The sequence below is a fragment of the Somniosus microcephalus genome, chromosome 16 (assembly GCF_052327205.1).
Source record: "Somniosus microcephalus isolate GS21.2 chromosome 16, FLI_Smic_1.0, whole genome shotgun sequence".
Lineage (NCBI taxonomy): Eukaryota > Metazoa > Chordata > Chondrichthyes > Squaliformes > Somniosidae > Somniosus > Somniosus microcephalus.
Genome location: NC_141002.1, coordinates 43,183,048 through 43,203,314, shown reverse-complemented (window position 1 = coordinate 43,203,314; position 20,267 = coordinate 43,183,048). Strand labels below are relative to the sequence as shown.

At 41.7% G+C, this 20,267-nt stretch overlaps 1 protein-coding gene across 5 annotated transcripts in view; it reads right to left on the bottom strand.

Annotated features, from left to right (window-relative positions):
* The window catches only part of LOC147106110 (ELKS/Rab6-interacting/CAST family member 1-like), a 1,260,296-nt gene extending 1,240,088 nt beyond the window's left edge, over positions 1–20,208 (bottom strand). For 2 of the 5 annotated variants that reach the window (XM_086008887.1, XM_086008888.1), the window contains exon 1: positions 20,016–20,206. The gene's annotated coding sequence lies outside the window, so the exon portion shown is untranslated. Of the gene's footprint in view, positions 1–20,015 lie in introns of all 5 variants that reach the window. The other 3 variants (XM_086008889.1, XM_086008886.1, XM_086008891.1) reach the window with 3 other exon arrangements.
* Positions 20,209–20,267: the final 59 nt, after the last annotated feature.

Below are 20,267 nucleotides of genomic sequence, written 5' to 3'. Positions count from 1 at the left end.
CAGCTAGGGAGTGTTGCACAGGCAATTGAAAGAAAACACCATTTTAGTGAAATGAAGAGAGAGCATCAATACATTATTTTCTAGCACTGTGCACCGATAGTCATCAACAAGTCCTAAAAACAGAGCATTTAATTCCAACTTTCCTCACAAATTAGCAAAGAGCGGCATAGTATTAGTAAGGAAATATTAATCTGAACAACCGAAGACTTCACTCTTCAATTGGCCAATTTTTTATATATAAAATAAGTCCCCCTTACACTGATTTGTTTCCATCAAAGCATGTTCTATTAAGTACTATTCCATTTTTGTGTACTATTCTATCATCTGTGTCCACACACCCTCATCATAACAAATGCCAATTAGTTGTTTACCCATCCAATATGGCTCTCCATGTACACTGCATACAATTAAATCTCTCAAAATTCTAATTGAAAAAACTCATTTCTTTTCGGTTACTGAAATTTCTTGTGTCCAAAATAAAGTTAATATAAAAATATCAAAATTTGACATTTCAAAATAGCAATTAAATGTACTAATTGAATTGACTTGTGTTTTTTGTTTGAATACCTTCATTAAAGTTTTTGTTTCAACCAAGGCTTCAATTATGTACTTTACCCCCCCCCCCCAAACCCCACCTCAAGAATAGTTGGAGGGAGTTGCCAACCACATTTCTGCACTCAGGGCATATGCAGTTTTCAGAATTTCCTAGTATATAATCAGTAGGTTTCTATGAATTCAAGTCTCTCTCTCTCTTAGGCAGTCCCTCGGAACCGAGGATGACTTGCTTCCACATTAAAAATGAGTTTGCAGGTGACTGATTAGTCCAATGCGGGGCCTACAGTCTCTGTCACAGGTGGGGCAGATGGTGGTTGAAGGGGCGGGTGGGGTGCTTGGGTTGACGTGCGCTCCTTGCATTCAAGTAGAAAGGTACATACAGATCCCATTAGGATCCCAGAGTTTCCTTGCTTTTCCAAAAGGTATCAAAATAAAATGAGATTGAATTCTCAAAAGCTTTATTTCAGGCAAGCTTCACATTTGAAATATTAACTACTCCTTTTCAATTATGAGCTGCTCAATGTTTACCTCAAACAACACCAGTGGTCTCTTATGTTGACAACACAAAAGGGATATTGTTTATCGAGAATAAATTGATTTTTCTCTGTGGAAATTTGAACAGGATTTCAGTTTGTTTTTCCAAATGATTTAAACCCAGCAGAAAGATGAATCTGAATTGTTTGGTTTCTCCTGAATGGTCACAGTTTGTGAATCACAGTAAGCTCCTCTCTTCTTTGTTATGGCTCAAGGCTGAGGTAAAAAAAAAATGCAAATAATTTTCGGGGGCATTTAAGTGCTTTTAATAAAAATGAGAAAGTGTATAAACAATTAACTTTTGAGTAATGAGATTTTTCTTTGTTCATAGAAATAATATATTGGTTACAATTCTCAGGTCAGCCATAGATATTCTCATGGGTTTAGTAGCACAGGCTAACTCTGTAAGCAGACCTCACACCCATTCGAGTTAACTCACACTGCCCACTACCTGCCTATGATGATATAAACTGGGGTGATGTAACAATGCATCCCTCTCATCATATGAACTGGATACCATAAACATGCACATGACCCCATGAGTTTTTCCCCAATCTGTCAACAGGCAGAGCTAATGAACAATCTGGTAAGATGAGGTCAGTGACAAATCAAGGAGCTGATTTATTTTGCAAAATAGACCTGACTGAACAAAAGTAGCATTGGAAACTTGAAGCTTCTCCTACAGTGCTTCCCGTAACAACACAAAATAAACATTTTCTGCACTATCCAACAGCGGATGGAATATTCACTTTGTTTCATTTCCTTTCAGATTAGCATGCAGGATATAATTTCTAACTGGGAAAACTGACCTGCTTCAATTTAATTCCCAGCTCAGGCCAGAACCTGCCTTTCACAGCCTCGCTTATACCTGACTGAACCAAAACACAGGTTTTTCTATCCTTTTTGTTAATTGACTCCAGGCAGCTCAATCTTCCCAGACTATCCTGGCAACTACCCCTGGTGAGGTAAAATTAATCTCAACCAGAACAGCCATGACTGATTACTGAATTGCCCAAACTAACCTTCATTGTCTGAAGCATGTTGGTTCAGACACCCCATCTGAATTCTAATCTTTCTGTCTTGTGATGAGATCTAACTCAACAGCAGCATTTTTAACATATCACACCAAGGTTATTCCCCCCACCTTGGTAAGTCAGAAATTCTGAAACCACAGCAACATTCAAAACTAAGTCAACAAACACACAAAGTGCACCAAATGCATCGAGGCAGGAACCAGGTGATGAAGAAAGCAGTAAACAAATGCCCGACAGACCAAAAAGGCTGCGGATGGGTCAGAGGAGAGAAGGGCACACACACACATCCTCCTTCACCAATGCTGCACAAACTGCCGCAATGCTCCACTCTGTAGTGCTCCTGAACACCAGGAACCCCACCTCAACGTACCGCAACCCCATAATAATAGACTCCAGACCCCATTCTGATGAATCAGTGTTCTTAATAATACTTGGCAAAACACCAGTTTTCATAAACCTGCTGATGCCATGAGAAAGCCAGTAATGCATTAAAAGTGCTCCATTACCTGCAACAGTAACATCCTTTAACATTCTCTCTCTCAATACAATTAAATTTTCCTATTTAGCTTCAAATTACTATTTATTGGCCTTAGCTGTGATCGCATCCTCCTACCTGTGCCTCTAACCTAGATGATGCTGTGGTGCTATTCTAGTCCTTAGCTGCCACACGATCATTCTCTTCTCACATGCCGCTCCAAAATACATTTCTCTCACCCCAGTGAGCAGCACACTAAAAGGCAGGGACTTCAAAAGTATCAGGTAGTTTTCAAATTCTTATTCTATTTCTTTATTCTAAACAAATTAATCTCCTTAAATGGAAACGACAGCGGAAAATTGTAGGCAACCTGAAAAAATGTCTGTGAAGCTACAGTTAAATAAAGCGTTGTGCGGAGTTTAATTCTAATTCATTAAATCTTCCGGTTTAATGTGTGCACTGGCTGTTTGATTCCTCCTCAAAACTTTTAAAATCCACAAACATCAAAATGAGAACCAGATCACACGTAAAAAGCAATTTTGTCCAGCTATCTGACCCATTAGCCAAAAATTACATAATTGGCAGAAATCTAGTTTAATTGGCAGAAATCTAGTTTTCATTAAAGTTCTTTTGGAAATTTTATTATTTCCAATAGTTTGATTTTCATATGAGCATTTACTTTATTTCATCTGGGTATCTAGGGGTTTTTTCTCAATAGACTTTTTTCTCAATCAACTCTTCTGTACTTGTACATGGATTTACAAAAGGTAAATCGTGCTTGACTAATCTACTGGAATTTTTTGAGGATGTAACTAGTAAAATAGATAAGGGAGAACCAGTGGATGTGGTGTATTTGGACTTTCAGAAGGCTTTCGATAAGGTCCCGCATAAGAGATTAGCGTGTAAAGTTAAGGCACATGGGATTGGGGGCAAGGTACTGACTTGGATAGAGAACTGGTTGGCAGACAGAAAGCAAAGAGTTGGAATAAACGGGTCTTTTACCAAGTGGCAGGCAGTGACTAGTGGGGTACCGCAGGGATCGGTCCTTGGACCCCAGCTATTCACAATATATATTAATGATCTAGACAATGGAACTAGATGTAGTATCTCCAAATTTGCAGACGACACAAAGCTGGGTGGGCGTGTGTGCTGTGAGGAGGATGCCGAGAAACTACAGGATGATTTGGACAGGTTGGGTGATTGGGCAGAAGCATGGCAGATGCAATATAACGTGGATAAATGTGAGGTTATCCACTTTGGTGTCAAAAACAGGAAGGCAGATTATTATCTGAATGGCAATAGATTGGGAGAAGGGGAAGTGCAACGAGACCTGGGTGTCCTTGTGCACCAGTCGCTAAAGGTAAGCATGCAGGTGCAGCGGTGCAGCAGGCGGTTAAGGCGGCAAATGGTATGTTGGCCTTCGTAGCAAGAGGGTTTGAATACAGGAACAAGGATGTCTTGCTGCAGTTGTACAGGGTCTTGGTGAGGCCACATCTTGAGTATTGTGTGCAGTTTTGGTCACCTTATCTGAGGAAGGATGTTCTTGCCATGGAAGGAGTTCAGCGAAGATTCACCAGGCTGATACCTGGGATGGCAGGAATGAGTATGAGGAGAGATTGGGACGATTGGGCTTGTACTCGCTGGAGTTTAGAAGAATGAGAGGGGATCTCATTGAAACTCATAAAATTCTGACAGGACTGGACAGACTAGATGCAGGAAGGATGTTCCCGATGGTCGGGGAGTTCAGAACCAGGGGTCACAGTCTAAGGATAAGGGGTAGGCCATTTAGAACAGAAATGGATGTAAGATTCGAAAATTTTCAGCAAAAATCAAGCAAGAAAACTGGATAAAATAAGACTGTTTATTGACCAAAGTAAGCTTGCACAGAAAAACCTTTGATAAAAGGGCATACAAAATGGCCGCCAGGCCCCGTGATCAGTTTCTGAACCAGTTTATTTCTGTTACTGCAAGCTAGACAGGCTTGTGGATTGAAGACAGTAAACCCGCGAAAGCCAGTATCTGGGAACCGAAACTCAGAGCAACAGCATACATATTCAATGGATTATAAGTACAGGATGGGGCCCATCAAGATATGGGCGGACAATGTAAAAACACTTATACCCATGTATTGTACAAAGGAAAAACCATTTAGCAGCCATCAAGGAAAATGTCCGGACCGATCAATATGCGAACCGAGCCGCGGTGACAATGCAAAGGACATTAACAGACATTATCGGCCAGGAAGGCCAGTTCAAGTTATCACCGGCTCCGTTACAAGACAAAGCGCCCCTGCAGAGATCTCTGCCCGCCGAAATTAATACAAAGACAGGACTATGATTTGGCGGGAGATAAGACTGTCCCAAAAGAGTATAACTATGGATTGAAAGTCCATCTAAGTCCTCCTTCACTGCTACGGCTTCTTGTTGGGCGACTTCAGGCTTCCATTTCTTCAAGAACTTTCTTCTACGAGGAACGAACGAAGGGCGGACGGTGCCCGGATCGGCGCCTCTTCCACTTCGGCAGATCGATGAAAACGTTTTCGTCTTTTTAAAGACAGACGGTTTCGGAAAAAGGACAACGTGGCCGGTGTTCAGCCAAACAAGGCTCAGCCACGACGAGAAGACGACAAGGGTGGCCCGGGTACTGGGGTCGGAAGATCATCGACAACCCAGGCCGACGGAGAAGAAACCCTCTGGAGAACCGGCGATCGATGCCACAAGATTCTCCCATGTGCATAACCTGCATCTAGGTCTACTCCACGAACAAAAATCCACGACAGGCCTAGTGGATCTCAACCTTGACGAGCGCTCATCGAGGCTGGGTCTACCCCACCGCCTCGAGGGAGGAGAGAGTATCGACTGCGCCAGAAGCTTCCAATCCACGTGACGACGGGAAGCGGTGCCAAAAAGGCTGCGAACCCCTTTTCGCGATTTCGAGAGTGGTGAGCATGATCCCAAGTTCCCCAGGTCGAAACTTAGTTTAGGTATAGGGGAGGGAGTTAAGGGAAATCGTAATGTGTTTCCCCTTTTACGATGTGCCGTGTGTTCCCCATTTCCATAGTCAAGTTCATAAATTTGTGCATGATTGTAGTTACTTTAATCTGTGCCTATGACATGTATTTTGTAATGCTTCCAACTGTTCAAAAATAAAAGCATCCATTTCGTGCTATTCAGCCTGGTCTATTGAGTCCTCGTCTCTGCATTACTGTTCTCTACATCTAAGTCCAAGGTCTAGAACCGTAGGGGGGGGGGGGGGGTGGGTCGAACCACTCAAGGGTAATTCTTGCACGAAGCCTGGCAGGGGGCCAGAACGGGCAAGAGAGCAGGAAAAAAAACCCTACATGGAGGAGGAATTTCTTCACCCAGAGAGTGGTGAACCTGTGGAATTCTCTACCACAGAAGGCAGTAGAGGCCAATTCATTAAATATATTCAAGAAGGAGTAGGATAAATATATTCAAGAAGGAGTTGGATATATTTCTTAAGGCTAAAGGGATCAAGGGGTATGTGGAGAAAGCAGGGACAGGGTACTGAATTTGGATGATCAGCCATGATCGCATTGAATGGCGGAGCAGGCTCAAGGGGCCGAATGGCCTACTCCTGCTCCTATCTTCTATGTTTCTATGTAATGGATCAATGGATAGAGGAGGGTTTTTCAAGAATATAAATCAATCCCCCCACTGTGTCCAGATAAGACAATAGTATTTCTTAAAAAGCACCATCTCAACAGGAAAAAATGTACATCTGTTGAGCAAAAATGTTTGACAAATGTTAATTTGACAAAGCAATTCACATAAGAACACATTATTGTGTAAGGGAAAATGACATGCAGCTGTTCTTGGTTCCCCAGTTGTCAACAGTACCTCATCAATCTGGTCACTTTTACTAGTTTTGTCAACAGGAAAAAAATGCATTATTCTTACTCCCTGGGCTTTATAGATGAAGCAACCATGAATAAATGCAAGTCAATAGGATATATTATGTGAAAAAATTAATAGAAAGAGTACCCACTTTGTACAGACTTCACTCTTTGATTGGTATGGTATCCTCCACACACTGCTGGAGTTGGCCAGCACCCAGTATGCTCACGCTAGAGAAAAATAAAATGATAATCTCCCTTTAAGAGAATTTCAGAAAGGAACATCCAAACTTCACTATCTCCCTCTCACGTATGTATTCTACATCGTATGTATTCTACATGGCAGGAAATGGGAGCTTGTTTAATTTGATACTGCAATAATGAGCCATCAAAATTCATATCCTGTAAAGATCTAAGGGGATAAAAAGGGAATGTGGTGCATGGAGACCAGTGTACCATTTGAAGACTGAAATCAACTACACATTGTTGATAATTTCTTATTCATTCTGGCATCCCCTATCCAATTAACCCAAGTACAAGGATTAAACAGCGGGAGGACCTTTTATCAAGCAAGATCTGCATCAGATACTCAAGAAATGGCACTGATGGCTTCTTGCCTTAATGTGGTAAATCAAAATGTATTCAACTAGCCACTTGACTAAGTTGCTTAGTAACTGTTTTACCTAAAGCTGCAGACCCATAGGAGACAGCAAGTTGCCTGGCTTTTTCATAGAACCTACTGCAGTAAATGCAGTAAGCCAAACCTCTGCAAGGTATAATCTATATTCTCGCAGTTAGTAGTAGGTTGGGAGGAAATACATCTCAGGTGGTGTTAGGCCAGAGTAGAGCTATCTGCAGACCAGGTCATGGAAAAAAGCACTGTGGACTCTAGTACCCCAGCCTGAGCCACAAAAAAAAGTTACTGGTGTTGCTCCTGTAGACAGGGCAGCCTGACCCACATTACATAGCTGTACCCTGTGGAGCCATTTCTAGAATTACTCAGAGCCTGTTGATGGTACTCGCAGCGGTCAAGCAGTTCCTCAAATTGTGCCGAGTGCTTACCATCAGAGAGCCATAAGGAGAGTTCCAGAAGTGTCTACTGCAGTTCCTTCAAGTACCCTCAAACACCAATTAATGCAGAAGACCACACCCCACATCTAGGTCAACCAAGCAAGTCTACTGTTGCATGTAATTTAAAAATGTCATCAGGTTAAAGCCACAGCTTGAATTTGGACTGCTTTGCTGATCAGAGAAGGCAAACAATCCAAAGCTACACTAATCCCAGTGAAAAGATCTGATAATCTCAAGACCTTTTAACGAGACAGGATTTATATCAGCGGTTTTTTCATAATGCGGAGGACATATGTTGTTGCAGATGATTGGCATTTTGGAAAGACCACCGAAAAAAATTCTGCCCCAATCAACAGCTTAAGCTGTACTGAAAATTCAGATGACACTTAGATAAATCACAATGGCCAAGGAAGGAGTACAAAGTAAAATTCAAGAAAGCACTTCATTCCCAGAGCATGAACACCCAAGGCAGATAGATTTAATGGGTGGCTTTAATTATGTAAAGATAGACTGTGGTAAAAGTAATGCATGTGGCACAGAAGGGGAGGAGTTTCTACAATGTGTCCAAGACTACTTTCTAATCAGTATGTTTTTAGTCTAACAAGGAAACAAGCAGTGTTGGATCTAGTTCTAGGAAATGAAGAGGGGCAAATAGGTAACGCAAAGGTAGGGGAACATCTAGGAAATAGTGACCATAACAAAAAGGTTTAATAATAATGTTGGAAGGGAGAGGGAACAGTCAAAGTTAAAGTTACTTGCGTGGAAAGGCTAATATCAATTAGATAAAGAGAGAGCTAGCCCAGACAAATTGGAAAGAAAAATCAGTAGATATGGAAATGCACAAATAACAAGAAAAGATTAGGGCACAGAGTAGACATAATCCCACAAGAAAAGGTGCAGCAAAAGCTAGAGTTCCTTGGATGGGTAGAGAAAGTAAAAAGGAGATTTAAAAAGAGAGGCACATAACAAATCTAGGGCTAATACAAAAGAAAATAAAAAGAAATTCAAGAAAGGAGGGAAAGAAAAAACAGGGAGCTATAGGCCAGTTAGCCTATCAGTAGTAGGGAAAATGCTAGAATCTATTAGGGACATACGAGCCGATTTTGCCAGCCCTAGGGAGGCGGGACTGCCGGGAAAATGGCAGAATTTGGGGGTGGGTGCCCAACCCACCCCCAACCCGCCTCCATGCCATCTTGCCAGGAGGCGGGTAGCCGTCCTGCGCCAGGTCCTGTCTCCTTGGAGGCAGGAAGGGATTAAAGCCACTTAACTGCCTGTTAACAGGTAGTTAACAGGCAGAAAATAGGATTATCCCCTTTTTGCCCTCAAGTGCGGGCTTCCCGAAGGCTCCGATACCAGCCAGGTCAGTGAGGTGAGTAGTCTGCAGGGGGTTGGAGGGGTCCAAAAGTGTGCTGTGGAGGTGAGTGATGGGTGCAAGTGTGGAGAGGTGAGTATCTGAGGTAAATGCAAAGTGTTCGAAAAAGTTTACTCACCTTTGTTTCTTCCTGCAGGCTTCAGTCGGTGGGTATGCGGAGAGTCTCGCACCTCCGCGGTAGAGATGACAGATGGCCGTTGCATTCTCCAATGCAGCAACCATCTAATTTCTACAAAAGAAAGATGTTTGTTGAGGTCTTTCAAACTACAGAGAATGTCACTGTTTGACAGCTTCACAGAACTGTCAAACGATGACAATTCATCTGTCAAAACTTTGACAGATGAAACGTCATACGTTGACGTTCTCTGCAACCGGCTTTCCCTTAATTGGCCTGCTAAGCACGCTGGGCGAGCTTAACAAGGTTAATCAAGGGAAAGTAGAGTGGGTTGGCCAGAAGTTGATGGAGGTGGGACTGAAACCTGACAAGTGGGAGTCCCGCCTCCAAAAGCTCCAGATTGGCAAAATCACTCCCATAGTAACAGGGCACTTAGAAAATCATAATACTGTATGACTGGACAGTGTCAACATGGATTTATGAAAGGGAAATCGTGTTTGACAAATCTGTTAGAGTTTGATGAGGTTGTAACTAGCAGGGTAGATAAGGGGGAAACCAGTGGATGTACTGCATTTGGATTTTCAAAAGCATACAATAAGGTGCCACACAAGAGGTTATTACACAAAATTAGGGCTCATGGGATTGGGGGTAATATACTAGCATGGATTGAGGATTGGTTAACAGACAGAAAACAGATAGTAGGAATAAAACGGGTCATTTTTGGGTTGACAGGCTGTAACTAGTGGGGTACCACAAGGATCAGTGCTTCAGCCTCAGTTATTTACAATCTTTATTAATGACTTAAATGAGGGGACTGAGTGTAATGTATCAAAGTTTGTTAACAATACAAAGTTAGGTGGAAAAGTAAGCTGTGAGGAAGACGCAAAGAGATATAGACAGGTTAAGTGAGTGGGCAAGAACATGGCAGATGGAATATAATGTGGTGAAATGTGAAGTTATCCACTTTGGTAGGAAAAATAGAAAAGCAGAATATTTTTTAAATGGTGAGAGATTGGGAAATGTTGGTATTCAGAGGGACCTGGGTGTCCTTGTACACAAATCACAGAAAGTTAACATGCAGGTACAGCAAGCAATTAGAAAAGCAAATGGTATGTTAGCCTTTATTACAAAGGAATTGGAGTATAAGAGTAGGGATGTCTTACTTTTGTTGTATAGGGCCTTGGTGAGACCACACCTGGAGTAGTGTACAGTTTTGGTCTCCTTACCAAAGGAAGGATTTACTTGCCTTAGAGGGAGTGCACCAAATGTTTACCAGACTGGTTCCTGGGATGAGGGGACTGTCCTATGAGGAGAGATTGAGTAGACTAAGCCTATATTCCCTAGAGTTTAGAAGAATAAGAGGTGATCTCATTGAAACATATAAAATTCTTCAAGGGCTTGACAGGGTAGATGCAGGGACGACGTTTCCCCTGGCTGGGAAGTCTAGAACCAGGGGTCACAGTCTCAGAATAAGGGGTCAGCAATTTAGGACCGAGAAGAAGTTTCTTCACACGGAGGGTTATAAATCTTTGGAATTCTCTACCCCAGAGAGAACTGTGGATGCTCAGTCATTGAGGATATTCAAGACAGAGAACGATAGATTTTTGGATACTAAATGTGCTCAAGGGATATGGGGATCGGGCGGGAATGTGGAGTTGAGGTACAAGATCAGCCATGATCTTATTGAATGGCGGAGCAGGCTCGAAGGGCCTACTCCTGCTCTTATTTCTTATGAATATAGAAAATAGAGGGGGAAAGCAAAACAAGATTAGAAACGTGGAGAGGGTATGAAGAAAGACTGGAAGGTAACAAAGTAGTAGAAGATTTTATGAACACAAAAATAAAACAAGAGCAGGGAAGATGAAAAGGGAAATTTTTAAAGGATGAAAGAATGGCAGAAATAATAAATGAGTACTTTGCTTCAGTTTCCAGAGAAGAGTATGGTAGTAGAAATGAAAATGTAGAAGAGGAGTATGTGGGGAAATTAGATAACTATAAATGAGAAAGTAGTGCTGAAAAAAATTGGTTGAACTCAGTGAAAAAAGCACCAGACCCTGAAGGCATCTTAAAGTGCTGAAGGAAGTCAGAGAAAATAGCAGAGATTCTGACCACATTTCATACATCCTTGGATATGCAAGAGGCCTGGCGGTTGTCAATGTAACATCTCAGTTAAGGACAGCCAACATGGATTTGTGAAAGACAATTTATGTCTGATAAATTTGGTAAGAGTTCTTTGAGAAAGTAACAGAAGGTATTGATAAAGGAAATACAGTGGGTGTTCATAATACTTTTGGAGGTGCCACATAGGAGACTCGTTGATTAGATTGAGGCGTACATGGATAGGAATCAGTTAAAGGACAGTTGTAGCAAATGGATGATTTTCAGACTGGAGAGATGCCAAGAGTGGGGTTCTCCACAGGTCAGTGATGGGGCAATTGCATATCAAAATGATCTGGACTTCACTATAGAAGGCACAATATCAACATTTGCAGATGACACAACCCGAGGAGCATGGTTAACTGCAAAAAGGACTGTACGTGACTTCAGAAGGCCACAGACAGGTCAGTATAGTGCGGGACAAATGCGAGAGGAAAATGAATGCGCAAAAATGTTAAGCAATACATTTTGGGAAGAAGAATGAGAAGACATATACACAAAGTGGTAAAACTTTAAACGTAGTCAAAAAGCAGTGATCCAGATACATTGATCATTAAAATTGGGAAGACAAGTTGATACAGCGGTAAAAGAAAAAATGTATGGCAGCCTAGGTTTTATTAATCGGGGTATAGAGTACAAAGCAAAGAGGTAATGTTAAAACTATACAAATCTTTGTTTAGGTCACAGTTAAAATATTGTGTCTAGATTCACGAAGATGATACCTGGGATGGGAGGCTTTAGTTGTGAGGAGAGACTAAAGAAATTGCAGTTCTTTTCATTAGCTTAGAGAAAGTTTTGAGAACTGATAGAGGTATTCAAAATTATGAAGGGTTTTGATTAGGTAAATAGGGAAAACCTATTTTGACTGGTCAGTGAGTCAGCAACTAGAAAGCATAAATTTAAGACCAAAGAATGAAGAGGGGTCAGGAGAATTTTTCTTTTAAAACAAAATGCCCTACCAGCAGCAATGGTAGGAGCAGAATGCATAATAGTTTTTAAAGAAAGAAATGAATAAATATTTGTAAAAGACAAATTTAAAAGTAGATGAGGAAAAGGGCAGGCAAATGGGACTAAGTGGATCGCTCTTTCAGAGAGTTGGGACCAAATAGAATATTGTAGCACAGGAGGCTATGATTCCATAAAATTTTGGCTTAGTCAAGTTGAACGAATTGCAGATTTTGCCAGACTCGTCAAGAGGATATTTGTCCAGACTGTCTAGTTCATCCTGATCATCTATCTCCCAAAAATCACCAGGCAGGTCTTTCAACATAGGTCAAAATAATTGAGTTAGGGGAGGAGGGCAAATGAGCAACAGCATGGTTAATCAAGAAGTTAATGCAGTTAAACCCTTACCCATCAGCTCCTGCTGCAGAGAGGATACAGGTGAACAGAAAGCATGTCTCTGGGCCAAAATCATAGACCTAAGTGGCACTTCAGGTAAGAATGGATGAGAAGGAGCGTGATGGTGTACCAGTACCCAGTTTATAAGAGTGCGAGCATTTGTTGTCAATTTGGAAGACTTGGTCATGATCAGCTAGTCTTTCTTAGGCTTAGGAAGTGATCCAAACAGTCCTGAAGATATTGACTGATAACTGATTGTCAGGATGAGCCCAAGTCACTGCCAATGGCACACCACAAATGGTTCATCTGGCAAGTTTTTTCTTGGATAATAATTTACCACAGTGCGAGTGTCTGTCCTGCAGATAGACAAGCCCATACAGGTGAAAGCACAAGGTACCATGTTAAGCTGGGAGACACCAATCTAAGGGGTACGGTAGCATAGTGGTTATGTTTCTGGACTAGTAATCCAAAAGTCTGGACTAATTATCCAGAGATAAGAGTTCAAATCCCACTGAGGAATTTAAATTCAATTAAATAAAAATTTAGTATCAGTAATGGTGACCGTGAAAGTACCGGATTGTTGTAAAAACCCATCTTTAGGGAAGGAGATCTGCCGTCCTTACCCGGTCTGGTCTATATCTGACTCCAGACCCACAGCAATGTGGTTGACTCTTAACTGCCCTCTGAAATGATGTCTCATCACCACCTTCAAGGGCAATTAGGGATGGAGGTTTGGAAATGAGAAATGCACTGCTGCCTCACTGATTAATAAATCCCAAATCAGAAAACTGATAGGATGACATATGCAAATTATTGAAGAACATAGATTTAAACTTCATGTGGCCCCTGAAGTTCCATGGTATGCACCAACATAGCTCATCAAGAGAAAGTGTTGAGAATTTAGAACAATGATTGCGTGAATGTAGAAAGAAATTAACAAAAATTGCAGATAGTGAAAAATTTGAGGAAAAGTATAAACCAGGATGAAAATTTCACAACAAACCCAATGCACAGAAAATTGAACCAGCGGAGAAAAAAGCCGTTGTGCGTGCGCCAGGTATGTCATAACTCAGCCGGGATTCTCCCTTTATAAAATTCTCTCCAAAGAACATTACCTTGTGATTTTTTCTTTCTCCCTCCAGTCAAGCACACTGGCGGCTGCTGCTTCTTTGCTGGAGGTATAGGGTATGCCAAAAATGTATAAAGAATGTTATTATTAAACATCTGAATTCCAAATTATATGGGGCCTGCACCAAACTGCATATGAACCCACTATTCTGCAAGTTCCCACCTCATTCGGACTCATCGCCCCCATGGCTTGTGAAGTCACCTATACACTTCCAGTGAACTATTGCTTCACAATCTACTTCCTGCAATTTATCCAGAAATCATTATTATTGGCAGATACACAAAGATCCAACGACATATCCTACAGAATAATACGTCTAAATTTTGGCCTTACTTTAACCTTTCTTATAAGCCTCGGAAAAATTAATTAGGGTCCATGTTTTCTTCTATATACTGTAACTTGCTTTGATATCAAATTCCAAAAGTTAGAGCACATGGTAGGCTTAGAGTAGCAATACTTTATCTATTATAACTGGATTTATTCGGTACACGTTTTCATGTCGACCAATGGTTTGTATCAACTCACAACATACAAAACTTTTTATAATTCAACCCCAAATGGAGCTTCTTTCCGCACATCCATTCTGCAAACAAGTCAAGTCAACTTTCTTCCAACTACATCTCCCTTCACTGCTGCCAAAACACCAGTCCATACTTTTATCACCTTGAAGCTCAATGCCCTACACAATCCTGATCAACTACCACCCTTCAAATTATAACTCATTTAAAATGCAACAGTCTGTGTCTTCACCCAGAGTCAGGTACCCCCATGACCCTTCGTCTTTCCCGAGCTCCAGCAAATTTAACTTGAAGATCCTCATCTTCAAGTTGTTCACGGTCTTACTCTATGCTACTTTAGTTATCCCTGCCAGCTATACAACCTCACACATAGCCTCCATTCCTGTGACTGGCTTAGACACATAGAAGATAGGAGGAGTAGGCCATTCGGCCCCTCAAACCTGCTCCGCCATTTAATGAGATCATGGCTGCTCATCCAAACTCAGTACCCTGTCCCTGCCTTCTCCCCATATCCCTTGATCCCTTTAGCCTTAAGAAATATATCTAACTCCTTCTTGAATATATTTAATGAATTGGCCTCTACTGCCTTCTGTGGTAGAAAATTCCACAGGTTCACCACTCTCTGGTTGAAGAAATTCCTCCTCATCTCTGCCCTAAATGGCTTACCCCTTATCCTTAGACTGTGACCCCTGGTTCTGGACTCCCTGACCATCGGGAACATCCTTCCTGCATCTAGTCTGTCTAGTCCTGTTAGAATTTTATAAGTTTCAATGAGATCCCCTCTCATTCTTCTGAACTCCAGCAAATAGAAGCCCAATCGACCCAATCTCTCCTCATACATCATTCCTGCCATCCCAGGTATCAGCCTGGTGAATCTTCGCTGCACTCCCTCCATGGCAAAAACATCCTTCCTCAAATAAGGCAACCAAAACTGCACACAATACTCAAGGTGTGGTCTCACCAAGACCCTGTACAACTGCAGCAAGACATCCTTGCTCCTGTACTCGAATCCTCTCGTTATGAAGGCCAACATACCATTTGCCTTCTTAACCACCTGCTGCACCTGCATGCTTACCTTCAGCGACTGGTGCACAAGGACACCCAGGTCTCGTTGCACTTCCCCTTCTCCCAATCTATTGCCATTCAGATAATAATCTGCCTTCCTGTTTTTGCCACCAAAGTGGATAACCTCACATTTATCCACATTAAACTGCATCTGCCCAATCACCCAACCTGTCCAAATCATACTGGAGTTTCTCTGCATCCTCGTCACAGCATACATGCCCACCCAGCTTTGTGTCATCTGCAAACTTGGAGATATTACATCTAGTTCCCTCGTCTAGATCATTAATATATATTGTGAATAGCTGGGGTCCTAGCACCGATCCCTGCGGTACCCCACTAGTCACTGCCTGCCACTCGGAAAAAGACCCGTTTATTCCAACTCTTTGCTTCCTGTCTGCCAACCAGTTCTCTATCCAAGTCAGTACCTTACCCCCAATCCCATGTGCTTTAACTTTGCACGCTAATCTCTTATGCGGGACCTTATCGAAAGCCTTCTGAAAGTCCAAATACACCACATCCACTGGTTCTCCCTTATCTATTCTACCAGTTACATCCTCAAAAAATTCCAGTAGATTAGTCAAGCACGATTTACCTTTTGTAAATCCATGTTGACTTTGTCCGATCCTGTCACTGTTTTCCAAATGCTCTGCTATTACATCTTTTATAATGGACTCTAGCATTTTCCCCACTACCGATGTCGGGCTTATCGGTCTATAATTCCCCGTTTTCTCTCGACCATCTTTTTTAAAATAGTGGGGCTACATTAGCTACCCTCCAATCCATGGGAACTGTGCCAAGAGTCTATAGAATTTTGGAAGATGACCAGCAATGCATCTACTATTTCTAGGGCCACTTCCTTAAGTACCCTAGGATGTAGATTATCAGGCCCTGGGGATTTATCAGCCTTCAATCCCATCAATTTCCCTACAAACACTGATTTCATTCAGTTCCTCCCTCTCATTAGACCCTATGTTCCCTGACATCTCTGGGAGGTTATTCGTGTCCTCCTTTGTGAAGACAGAACCAAAGTATGTATTTAATTGGTCTGCCTTTTCTTTGTTCCCCATTATAAATTCCCCTGATTCTGACTGCAAGGGACCTACTTCACCACTCTTTGGATGATCAGCCATGATCTCATTGAATGGCGGAGCAAGCTCAAGGGGCCGAATGGCCTACTCCTGCTCCTGTCTTCTGTGTTTCTATGTTTTTCTCTTCACATATCTATAGAAGCTTTTACAGTCAGTTTTTATGTTCCCTGCAAGCTTACTCTATCTTCCCCCTCTTAATTAATCCCTTTGTCCTCCTTTGCTGAATCCTAAACTGCTCCCAATCCTCAGGTTTGCTGCTTTTTCTGGCCAATTTATATGTCCTCTCCTTGGATCTTATGCTATCCCTAATTTCCCTTGGTAACCACGGTTGCGTCACCTTTTGTTTTATTTTTATGCCGAACAGGGATGAACAAATTCTGTAGTTCATCCATGCGATCTTTAAATGTTTGCCATTGCCTATCCACCATCAACCCTTTAAGTAACGTTCCCCAATCCATCCTAGCCAACCTGCGCCTCATTCCATCATAGTTTCCTTTATTTAAATTCAGGACCCTAGTCTCTGAGTCAAATACTTCACTCTCCATCTTAATGAAGAATTCTATCATATTATGATTGCTCCTCCCCAAGGGGCCTCGCACAATAAGATTGCTAATTAATCCTCTCTCATTACTTAATACCACGTCTAAGATAGCCTGATTTCTAGTTGGTTCCTTGACATATTGGTCCAGGAAACCATCCCGTATACACTCTAGGAATTCCTCCTCCACAGTATTGTTACTTATTTGGTTAGCCCAATCTATATGTAGATTAAAGTCACCCATGATAACTGCTGTGCCCTTATTGCATGCGTCTCTAATTTCCCGTTTAATGCCATCCCCAACCTCAGCATTACTGTTTGGGGGTCTGTATACAACTCCCACTAACGTTTTCTGCCCCTTGGTATTTCTCAGCTCTACCCATACAGATTCCACATCGTCAGAGCTAATATCCTTCTTTACTATTGTGTTAATCTCCTCTTTAACCAGCAATGCTACCCCACCTCCTTTTCCTTTGTGCCTGTCCTTCCTGAATATTGAATACCCCTGGATGTTGAATTCCCAGCCTTGGTCACCCTGGAGCCATGTCTCCGTAATCCCAATTATATCATATCCATTTACATCTATTTGCGCAGCTAATTCATCCACCTTATTCCGAATGCTCCTCGCATTAAGACACAAAGCCTTCAGGCTTGTTGTTAACACTCTTAGTCCTTTTAGAATTATTATTTCATTCATTATATTTCACTCTCTCAGCCCCCATGTTCCTGCCCTCTGGAACTTGCTTCATGCTTTCAAAAGCTTCCTCAAAACCCTTCTGTCTCAACCCTGCCTTTGTCTCTCCTGCTTTTCCTCCTGCTCAGCATCCAATGTTCCTCAAGACATCTTTCTGAGCATTGATGTTGTCAATTTTTTTTAAATCTCACTGAAAGTGGGTTCTATTCCCTCCAATGTCACATTACTAAGGACCAATATTATAACAAGTATTAACAAAGCTAGTGTTAACCCAACAGCCCTAATGAGGTATTCTTCAATTCTTAACATTTGACACTACTCCTGCAAGAGAGGCATTAATAGCTCCAGAGGCAGTCAGCTTCTTTCATCTAAGTTATAAAAGCCTTCAGTAAGTTTATGAATTTAGTAGCAATAAGCTAAAGATTTGATAGATATACAATTGTCATTCCTCGAGTTCCACAGGTTTTGACAGTGCCTTATGTGTGAATATAATGGTCATTCTAGCAGAATACACAGGGTTGAGGAAAGAGGGTGGGGAAATACGAAGCTTGTGTTTCATTTTCTCTTTGGTATGCTTCACCAATTTTTTTGTCTCTAGGCTTTGAAATTGTTTTAAAAGTCATGATCACACTATGTATTTTTGCATTGCTGAACTTTCATGTTTGTATGCAGCTTTATTAATTATAAAATGTCAATTGTAAAGAAAAATATTGAAGACACAAATTGCTCAATTTATTTTGAAAACTTTCATGGCGGAGTTATAAAGCATCAGGCTTACCAATGGCTCAGCAAGTTTATCCAGTGAATAGTTGAGCCATACAAAATCAGGAAGGTTTCAGACTCAGTTCTTAATCTGTGCTGAGTTAGGTTATCTAAATAGCCAAAGCATTATAATTGGTCCCAGTGCCCATACACTAGGAAGTGAAAAATGGGGTAAGTTTGGAAGTAGACGTCAGGTAGGACCAGAATTGAGCTCAGCTGAAACTCCTGTAGTCAAACGGTCTTTCAACACACTGAAAAGGTTCACAGATAAATGATAAGTCACTTGACAAGGTACGAGAGGGCAACAGGTATCTGTAGAATTGCACCCTGCAAGGAGTCAATGCTTTCAGGAGTGGAGATGAGTGAATTGGCAAGAGAAGAAAAAAAAAAAAATTTAACAAAAAAAACATTTACAATCATCCAAACATATGTCCTCTTTGTTCATGGTTTACTTCTAACCAATTTCACACCATTTCACAATGAGAATCACTCAGCAGCCTCTGATTGAGCGAGTGCATTGTTGATGTGTTTGGCCAGCAGTGATTAAAAGTTAAATTAGTTATTTTTTTTAAAAAGTGTTGTTGCTCATGACTTATACAGCCAGAGCCAAACTTCTGTCAACCACCAATACTTGTCTCTCTACAGTTGTCATGAGTTTTACCAATTAGGTGTAGATCTACAAATTCAAGAGTAAATTTTGTTACACTCTTAAAAAGAGAAAGGATTCCAGGATATTGACCCAACCCATATACTGCAAAGGAAATCTGTCAGGCTACAGGTGGGTGGGAACGTAAGGCTAAAGATTGCTAGGGAACTTCAACATTAATGATTTTACCAATACTGGTTAATTTTTTTAACCAGTAAAGAGAAAATTACAATTTTGAATAACTAATTTAAGATTATTTAATAAATTGAACTGTTAATTACCAGTTGCAAATTGCACAGTCGATATGTTACAAGATCTAATCTGATATTACTGCAGAACACAATTCCCTGTAATTATCATTTCAATGTCACTTTAGTCATTACAAACATCCGATATCTAATGATTATACCATTACCTGAACAGAAACGGATAGTATGAGTTACTTAAAAATGATACCTCTTTAAAAGACACATACTGCTATTTCACAGACGTGTCCAATGTACATTTTAAATAACGGAAAAGAACAAAAACAAGTCTACAATCTAACTATGGAGCTCAGACAAATCACTCACTCTTCAATCTTGTGGTTTGTGACATCACCTGAAACCCTCCATCAAGATGCCAGCTGTGCACTCACTGCCCAATTTCCATTATTCAATGCACCTTGCGTGTATTAATTTTAAGGCAGATGGCAGACCTTACAATGAGTGACATTTTCCGAGCATAAAATCAATGAAACTGATAAAGTGAGGCACGTTAGCACTTTACGATAGAAAAGCAAAACGCGATATGGCTCCCTTTTTTAAAAATCGAAGAGTAAAACTTTCCCGTGTGTGATCACTTGAATAACCGACAGGTTGTGTCCGCGTCGGGGACATAAGAGCTGGCATTTCCTTCCCACCCCTGCCCGGTCCCCCATTGCGTGCCAGAGCCTTGAATCGCCTGCTCTGACTGTGATAGCGAGACACAGACACCAACACCAAACCCTCCACCTTCTGCGCTACTCTCCACCTCGCTGACAGTTGAGCTCGACGCGCGCTGCTACTCCTCTTGGCACGTACTCACCTGTCGCTAACGCGATCTCCGCCAGGTAGGGAGCCGCTTCAGTCGCTGTTGATCCAGATCTTTCGCACCCCTTTTACCCCCCCGGTGCCTCTCCCTCTCTCAGTACCAGTTTTACAGACGCTGCCACTGACGCAAACCCTCCTCGGATTTTTTTTCCGCTGGCTTCTTTTCCCAGCCTGCCCTGCGCGTCTCGCTCTCCTCCCCCCCCGCCTCGCCTCGCCTTCCGACCTCATTCCCGGCGTCCTCTGCGGT